The 9875-nt window shown below is 41.1% G+C and overlaps 1 long non-coding RNA gene across 2 annotated transcripts; it reads right to left on the bottom strand.

The window, feature by feature from the left end:
• Positions 1–699: 699 nt before the first annotated feature.
• LOC123726648 (uncharacterized) lies at positions 700–3455 on the bottom strand. 2 transcript variants are annotated; one of them, XR_006758731.1, is made up of 2 exons: positions 2857–3455; positions 700–917 (listed from the first exon to the last, which is right to left on the bottom strand). It is a non-coding gene; the product is annotated as an uncharacterized lncRNA (long non-coding RNA). The 2 variants fall into 2 exon arrangements; XR_006758730.1 differs by having other exon boundaries at positions 700–914.
• Positions 3456–9875: the final 6420 nt, after the last annotated feature.

Raw genomic sequence — 9875 nt, 5'->3', positions numbered from 1 at the left:
AAGAACACAGTTGCCTCCATCATTCTTAAATGGAAGAAGTTTGGAACCACCAAGACTCTTCCTAGAGCTGGTTCCCCAGCTTTACTGAGCATTCAGGGGAGAAGGTCCTTGGTCAGGGAGGTGACCAAGAACCCTATGCTCACTCTGACAGAGCTTCAGAGTTCCTCTGTGGAGATGGGAGAACCTTCCAGAAGGACAACCATGCAGCACTCACCAATCTGTATTTAAGTATTCAGACCCCTTGACTTTTTCCACATTTTACAGCCTTATTCTAAAATGGATTAAAAAAGAAAATTCCCTCAATCAATCTACACACATACCCCATTTACAAGAAAGCAAAAACAGGTTGTAGAAACATCTCAAGGATGATCAATGGAAACAAGATGCACATTAGCTCAATTTCGAGTCTCCTAGCAAAGGATCTGAATACTTACGTATGTAAATAAGGTATGTTTTTTTATTTGGAAAATGTGTTAAATGTCTAAAAACCTGTTTTCGCTTTCTCATTATGGGGTACTGAGTGTAGATTGATGAGTAAAAAAATTATATTTTATCCATTTTAGAATAAGGCTGTAACGTAACAAAATGTGGATAAAGTCAAGGGTCTGAATACTTTCCGAATGCACCGTATATAAATATCTTTGGCGAACCCATTAATGCAGTCAAATTTTGAATATTGAGAGAGAATATCCATATTTATGGTGTTCTACATGGTCTTAGGCTGAGCCACACTGTCCTTTATCTGGCTTCGGTACACTGGCAATGGTGTTTGGCATGGTGGGCTGGGGAAGCTGAGACTCCTTGTGGCGAATGGTCTTGTCCTGTCTGCGACGCATGGCCAGCTGGATAAGACTCGGCTGGAAGTGGTGTAGGAACTCTGGACCTCTTGCAGAATATTTGCTGGTACTGTACATCTGCTGGAAAGACATGTTTGTGGTGTTAGCATTTTACCCTTTTTGTGGAAGGGACATTTTACAGTTGGTAAAGGTGTGAACCGAATGGAACCTACAGTAAGTGTTTAGAGACAGGCTAGTGTATTGTTTAGGACATTGAGAGATATTGGGAGCTGCTTTGAGAGGAAAGATCAGTAAACAGATTGACTGGGCCGGGGGGCTGCATAGGGTGTGAAAAGTCTTAGGAGGGCAGTTCTTACACAATATATTGTTGTGTATGGGAGATTGAGGAGAAATGGCACCTCTCAATCGTTCTCATACACAACAATACTAACAGGACTCAGGATAAGACAAAGATGCAGACAATTTGAATCTCAGATTTTTTTTACAAATCAGGGGGCAGGCAAACGGCAGGTCAAGGGCAGGCAGAGGTCAGTAATCCAAGGTAGCATCAATCAGGGACAGAACTGCAGGCAGGGTCAGGGCAGGCAGAATGGTCAAAACCGGGAAGAGAGATACAGGAAAACACGCTGGTAAGACTTGGCAAGACAAGACAAACTGGCAGCAGATCAACAGAAACCGCAGGTATAAGTACACAAGGGATAATGGGGAAAAATGGGAGACACCTGGTGGGGGGTGAAACAGATCAGTGTGTGACAAATACATTTACTGTCTTGAAGCACAACCAAAAACCTCTCCCTCATGTCAAAGACCGGTCTGTAAACGTCGCCAGCCTATTGAGTTTGACAGATCATTCATGTCAACAGCAACTCTTGGCAGAGGATTGTGTTTTGAGAATCTACTGAGAGAAGAAGGAGGTGGTTGTGTCATTACTGTTGTAGTCTTGATTTTATACCTTTCAGTGTCCTTGCTGGTTTCTGTCACACAATCTTGTGCTCCAATAACCGCAAGGTGTGTCTGAACCGTCATCCTTGTATACTCAAAATGCTGCAGCTTTTGGGTATTTTTCAGCAGGGCACTGTGGAAGGACTAACTACCTGTAACCCTATAACAAAAACCTACACAAACACTACCCAATTCATGTTTATGCCATGCTTACTGTAAATTGAACTATCGTAGCCGTCGGATTGTAAATAATTTTGCCAATTTACCTTCGCCTTGTGCCGAGCTAGGGGTTGGAAGCAGATTATGTACGGCCTACAACAAAATACACAATTTAACCACCACACTAATTGTATTGTTCTCTCTTAAACTGGATATTTTAGCACACCTAACATGGACATTTCAATAGTATCACTTTGCTGTTAGCTAGCGGCAAGATTGCTAGCCAGCTGAGAATCAACTAATTAACCATAGATGATTTATAAACATTCATCATCGCTACCAACACACTAAGAGAGAGTGAGTTAGCTATAGTGACAATTCTATTTTAGTAACAGAGTTGTCTTGACAAGGGTGGAATAGATGGCTACCAGATTAAGCTACTCTTATTTGCTAACGTTAGCTAACACTAGTCAAAGATAAAAACAAACAAACATGTTTACTCTGCTGAAGGTAACTACCAGTCTAGCAGTGACTACCATGGCTTAGGCGAAATTGATTGGTTGTATGTATCCAAAAGACAGCTATATGATTCAGTTGATGGCTTTCAGAATTCAATACATGACTCTAATGTTAGCTAGCTAACTTACCTACTCCAGCTAGGTTAGCAAGTTGGCTAACGTTATGTTACCTCTAATCGAGAATCTTAATTTTTATTGTGAAGGAAAATATTGGTGATATAGCATCACTTCTCAGCTGTCGTCAAAATGGATTACCCATCAGTTCAGTCTGAAAATCGCTCTGATAATCTTTTGTCACCGTAAGCAACGTTCTCGATAACCGCAAATCACTGGCAGCATTGGGGTAGAACGGTAAAAATAACTTATTTTCGCTGTTGTTTGTAATTAGCACAGGACACCGCACGGGCATGATGACACACATTAATGAAACAAAAGCTTACCTAGAGAAGTTCTGAGATGACTGTGTTCGTTTGAAGTAAACAACGCCATCATCCAAGTTTGTGGGCAAGCTCCATCTACTTTGCGGGGCGGTATCTGCATTCGGTATAACAAACTTTGTGGTTTTATATGAGCAGACGAATACCCAGTGAAATGAAAATGCTAGTGTCTGGTTTGGATAATTTGGATGTTCATGACATAAACGTAATGTTGTTAATATAGTGACGACTATATGCCAGGGTGACATTTCCTCACATTTTCTATTCATTCTCTATGGTCTTATCACTACAAATGTCTTATATTTTTTGCCACTGGTTGGTTTTGTGTCGCTTTTCCACTCCATGTTGGCCACTGTAGAAAGGACAGTTTCAGTCTGTCTACTACCTCACAGAGAAAAAAGCGAAAAACCCTCATCGTAGATACAGATCGCAGTTATTTAACGTTAATTATTACAGACCAATCTGGCATTTCTCCATCTGGAAATTACTACTCATAAAACAACTGCAATGGCTTTATTTAATGTATTTACAAGATAGATAGCTAGAAAGCTAATTGGGTAGAGCTGCTAGTTAGCTAACTAACCTCTCAATCCCCCCATACACACACACAAATCCCCCTCCCGCTCATGGTGTAGTGCACATTCTTTAGCTGCAGTAGAGCAATACAAATTTAAATTACATCATAATTTTCCAACATTTGTACCGACAGATGTAGCCTATTTAATATCATTATAGAATATGCATAAAATGCACCCGCCAATTGCAACTTCTACCTATGCCCACACCGTACCTCCAGAACGTATTCATACCCCTTATTCCACATTTTGCTGTGTTACAGCCTGAATTAAAAATGTATTAAATATTTTTTTCTCATCCATCTACACACAATACCCCTTAACAACAAAGTGAAAACATGTTTTTAGAAATTTTACCAAATTTATTGAAAATTAAATACAGAAATACCTAATTTACATAGAGCTTTGCACACCTGGATTATACAATATTTGCACATTATTCTTTGTAAAATTCTTCAAGCTCTGTCAAGTTGGTTGTTGATCATTGCTAGACAGACATTTTCAAGTCTTGCCATAGATTTTCAAGCTGATTTAAGTCAAAACTGTAACTAGGCCACTGAGGAACATTCAATGTGGTCTTGGTAAGCAACTCCAGTGTATATTTGGCCTTGTGTTTTAGATTATTGGTAAAATGGGAATTTGTCTGTTGGAAAGCAGACTGAACCAGGTTTCTCTCTAGGATTATTCCTGTGTTTAGCTGTATTCTGTTTCTTTTTATCATAAAAAAAACTCCCTAATACTTGCTGATGACAAGCATACCCATAACATGATGCAGCCACCACCATTCTAGAAGATATGAAGAGTGGTACCCTGTGGCCCAAACATAATGCTTTGTATTCATAAATTCCATTGCTTTGCCACATTTTTGGCAGTTTTACTTTAGTGCCTTATTGCAAACAGGATGCATGTTTTGGAATATTTGTTATTCTATACAGGCCTTCTTCTAGAAAGTATTGTGGAGTAACTACAATCCATTTTCAGTTTTTTCCTATCACAGCCATTAGCTGTTTTAAAGTCAACATTGGCCTCATGATGAAATCCCTGAGCGGTTCCCTTCCTCTCCTCCAACTGTGTTAGGAAGAACGCCTATATCTTTGTAGTGACTTGTTTAATTACCATGCTCAAAGGGATATTACATGTACTTTTTAACTGATTTTTTTTACCCCTCTACCAATAGGTGTCCTTCTTTGCGAGACATTGGAAAACCTCCCTGGTCTTTGTGGTTGAAACTGTGTTTGAAATTCAATGCTCGACTGAGGGGCCTTACAGGTAATTCATTGTATGCGTGGGGTACAGAGATGAGAGAGTCATAATAATCTTAAACACTATTATTGCACACAGAGTGAGTCCATGCAACTTATTATGTGACTTGTTAAGCAAACTTTTACTCCTGAACTTATTTACGCTTGCCATAACAAAGGTGTTGAGTACTTATTGACTCAAGACATTTCAGCTTTCAGTTTTAATTAATTTGTACAATTAAAAAAATATATTATTCCACTTTGACATTATGGGATACGGTGTGTAGGCCAGTAAAAAAAATAGCATTAATAATTTATATTCAGGTTGTAACACATCTAAATGTGGAAAACATTTAGGGGTGTGAATACTTTCTGAAGGCACTGGCTGTATGGTAAAATGACAGTTTTTGAAAGGATGGCCAATAGATTGGGCCTAACTTATACTGAACAAAAATATGAACAATTTCCAAGATTTTACTTATTTACAGTTCAAATGAGGAGATCAGTCAATTGAAATAAAATCATTAAGCTCTAATCTATGGACTGGGAATACAGATATGCATCTGTTGGCCACAGATACCTTCAAATAAATGGGCCTCAGGATCTCCTGGTATTTCTGTGCATTCAAATTTCCGTAAATAAAATGCAATTGTGTTTGTTGTCTGTAGCTTATGCCTGCCCATACCATAACCTCACCCCCACCATGGGCACTCTGTTCACAACATTGACATCAGCAAACCGCTTGCCCACACAACACCATACACGTGGTCTGCAGTTGTGAGGCTGGTTGGATGTACTATCAAATTCTCTTAAAACGATGTTGGAAGCGGCTTATGGTAGAGAAAGGAACATTTAATTCTCTGTCAATAGCTCCCTCAAAACTTGAGACGTCTGTGGCATTGTGTTGTGTGACAAAACTGCACATTTTAAAGTGACCTTTTATTGTCCCCAGCACAAGGTGCACCTGTGTAATGGTCGTGCCGTTTAATCAAATTCTTGAGACCAGTGTAGCGTTGAGGTGAAAGATAACACCTTTTACATTACTTGAGAAATGAGAGAATTGAAACAGAGGAGGGTTGAAGAGGAATGAAAAGAGAATGATGAGGAGCAGAGCGGGGTTGAGCGTGAATATGTATTAGCAGGAAGCATGAGAAAGGATGAGTGTGTAAGTGTGAGCTATTATGATAGTACCCCAGGAACTTGATTTAGAGTGACGCTACAGTAATTAGGGTGAAAAGATCAGATCAGAAAAAACGAAATAACGTGACGAAATAAAAGTGATAGGAGTTGTGAATGTGAATCCACCAATTTGTAAGTCGCTCTGGATAAGAGCGTCTGCTAAATGACTTAAATGACTTAAAATGAATGTGCCATTAGAAAACAAGAAGAATTGCACCGATGGAGATGGCTACCGTTTTACAATCCCGTAACCAATTGTGCTGTTGTGTATGTTTTTTGTGTTATTTGTAACTTATTTTGTACATAATGTTTCTGCCACTGTCTTATGACCGAAAATAGCTTCTATATATCAGGACAGCGATTACTCACCCCGTGCTGAAGGAGTACTTTTTCTTCAACGGGCTGGTCGGAAAGGATTTATATCAGACGCCCAACAAGGCCCTCATCCCTGTCATTCGCAAGAGAAAGAGACGGCGTTATCGAGGATGAAGGTCCGGGTGCCTTGTAAGAATCCGTCGCCGAGAGGGTTAATCTACCTTTACCATCAGTCCTATTAGCCAACGTACAATCAATCGATAACAAAATAGATGAACTACGGTCATGTATATCCTACCAACGGGACATTAAAAACTGTAATATCTTATGTTTCACCAAGTCGAAAAAAAACTCTAGACCATCTTTACTCCACACACAGAGACGCATACAAAGCTCTCCCTCGCCCTCCATTTGGCAAATCTGACCATAATACTGTCCTCCTGATTCCTGCTTACAAGCAGCAATTAAAGCATGAAGCACCAATGACTCGGTCAATAAGAAAGTGATCAGATGAAGCAAATTCTAAGCTACAGGACTGTTTTGCTAGCACAGACTGGAATATGTTCCAGGATTCTTCTGATGGCATTGAGGAGTACACCACATCAGTCACTGGCTTCCTCAATAAGTGCATCGATGAAGTCATCCCCCAGTGACTGAACGTACCCCAACCAAAAACGATGGATTATAGGCAACATCCACACTGAGCTAAAGGGTAGAGCTGCAGATTTCAGGGAGCAGGACCCTAAACTGGAAGCATATAAGATATCCCGCTATGCCCTCCGACGAATCATCAAACAGGCCAAGCGTCAATACGGGACTAAGATTGAATCGTACTACACCGGCTCTGATGCTCGTCGGATGTGGCAGGGCTTGCAAACTATTACAGACTACAAAGGGAAGCATAGCCGTGAGCTGCCCAGTGACACAAGCCTACCAGATGAGCTAAATTACTTCTATGCCGCTTCGAGACAAGTAACACTGAGGCATGCATGAGAGCATCAGCTGTTCCGGACATCTGTGTGATCACGCTTTCCACAGCCAATGTCAGTAAGACCTTTAACCTGTTAGGGCTAGGGGGCAGTATTTACACGGCCGGATAAAAAACGTACCCGATTTAATCTGGTTATTACTACTGCCCAGAAACTAGAATATGCATATAATTATTGGCTTTGGATAGAAAATACCCTAAAGTTTCTAAAACATACAGACCACAATTCTTGAAGCGATCGGTACTCACATGCCAACACATAACAGGCAATAGACTGGCAGTAGTGAGAAATGTAAATGGTTTAAGTAATTGAGGTAGCTATGTACATATGTGTAGGGGTAAAGTGACTATGCAACAGGATGGATAATAGACAGTAGCAGCAGCGTATGTGATGAGTGTGAAAGTGTGTGTGAGTGTCTGTGGTGTCAGTATACATGTGTGCGCATGTTATGTGTGTTAGGGTATCAGTGTAAGCATGTGTGAGTGTGTAGGTGTGAGTGTGAGTCCAGTGTGTGTGCATTGAGTCAGTGCAAGAGAGTTAGTGCAAAAAAGGGTCAATGCAGGTAGTCTGGGTAGCCATTTGATTAGCTATTTAGCAGTCTTGTTTAGCAGTCTTATGGCTTGGGGGTAGAAACTGTTCAGGGTCGTGTTGGTTCCAGGCTTGGTGCACTGGTACCGCTTACCATGTGGTAGCAGAGAGAACACTCTATGGTTGTAGGTGGCTGGAGCCTTTTACAAGACTTACTCTGACTTTCATTGCTGAATCACACACTGACTTTATATTTTCAGATGCGGCACCAAACATATATTGGACCTCAAGAGCAACAGGGAACTCAAAAAACTAAAATGTCATGCCAGGTTAGTTTATAAATGTGAACCAATCCATACAGTAATCAGTTCTGAAAAAATGTGCAGTGTAAAATACATTTTAGTGATTTGTAACCTGGAGATTTCAGTGTTGAACACCTTCTGTTAATTAGGCAGAATAACACTTTGTCTCCATTTCACAGGCTTTGGTCAGTCGTGAAGGAGCTTACTACTGAAAATTCTTATGTCAAGTTATTAAAGACAGTGCTTTGAAGGGATAGCCTTCTCAAATATGTTACATGAAATAGTGTTGCAATATCATGCATAAACCTAATTTCATGTTTTTTATTTGTCGTGTCTCAGGAAAAACATTCCGCACAACACAATTGCTGGTCAGTCAGCTGAGCGCAAGAGACATAGATGGAGAGTGAAAAAAGATTTTGAAGGCGAGTTAGTCCCATGAAGACATGGACTAACTTTAACATAGTTCTACGTCTTATAATTTTCTCAAGGAATTTAATGCCTATAACCATTGATAATACTGGTGTATGACTATCTCCTCAGATGCAGTGGCAACCCAGTATTGGACTGAAATAGAGAGGAATCGTTCATTAGACACCCCAGACAGAGCATCGGAGACGGACATGAAAAATCAAAGGCAGCGTTGCCAGAAGCAGGTTATTTAAAAAAATGTGAACCATTTGAAATAACGTACTGAGTTTTGATAAGAGATTCCAATGTTCAAGACAGTTTGTTTGTTGGGTAGAATAACTTATTGTGTCCTGTAATTCACAGGCTTTGGCCAGTCGCCTAACATTGCTTTCTGCTGAAGAGTGGCAACGATTTGAGGGGGCAACTGAAGAAATTCTGTCTGATTTGGAGACAAACCCAGAAGACCTCAGTGCATTTTTTTGTAACCTCTCCACGCTAGTGGACCTGATTGCATTAGCAGACCGGAGGAGAAGGGTCCAAGCGCTGTCAGAACCGTCCACATCCACTGCAGCCCTACCCAGAACCACAGACAATCACCTGCACTTTAGAGACTATTTTAAAAGACTCCCTTCACACCTGTTTTTCAAGAGACTTTTTGCACTCCCACTAACCCTTACACACACACAATTTATTTATAAAGCCCTTTTTACATTAGCAGATGTTACAACGTGCTTATACAGAAACCCAGCCTAAAACTCCAAACAGCAAGCAATGCAGATGTAGAAGCACGTGTCTAGGAAAAAGTCCCTAGAAAGGCAGGAACCTAGGAAGATAACTAGAGAGAAACAAGGCTCTGAGGGGTGGCCAGTCCTCTTCTGGCTGTGCTGGGTGGAAATTGTAAGAGTACATTAAGGCCAGATCGTTCTTCAATATGTCCAAAGATGACCAGCAGGGTAAAACAATAATCACAGTGGTTGTAGAGGGTGCAACAGGTCAGCACCTCAGGAATCAATATCAGTTGGCTTTTCATAGCCGAGCATTCAGAGGTGCAGGCAGGCGAGAGAACAAAAAAACAACAGGTCAGGGACAAGGTAGCACGTCCGGTGAACAGGTCAGGGTTCCACAGGCAAAACAGCAGAAACTGGATCAGCAGTACAACCAGGGGGACTGAGGGCAGCCAGGAGTCATCAGGCCAGGTAGTCTTGAGGAATGGTCCTAGGGCTCAGGTCCTCCGAGAGAGAGAGACAGAGAGGAAGAATACTTAAGATCACACATGACACCAAATAAGACAGGAGAATTTCACACGATAGGAAAGACTGACCCTGCCCCCCAGGACATAGACTATTGCAGCATAGATACTGGAGGCTGAGACAGGGGAGGTCGAGGGACACTATGGACCCGTCTGATATCCCCGAACAGAGCCAACCAGGCAGGATATGACCCCACCCACTTTGGCAAAGCACAGCCCCCACACCACTCGCGGGA

The sequence above is a fragment of the Salmo salar genome, chromosome ssa14 (genome assembly GCF_905237065.1).
Source record: "Salmo salar chromosome ssa14, Ssal_v3.1, whole genome shotgun sequence".
NCBI lineage: Eukaryota > Metazoa > Chordata > Actinopteri > Salmoniformes > Salmonidae > Salmo > Salmo salar.
The sequence above is the reverse complement of the archived record's forward strand: the minus strand, read 5'-3'. Positions and strand labels throughout refer to the sequence as shown.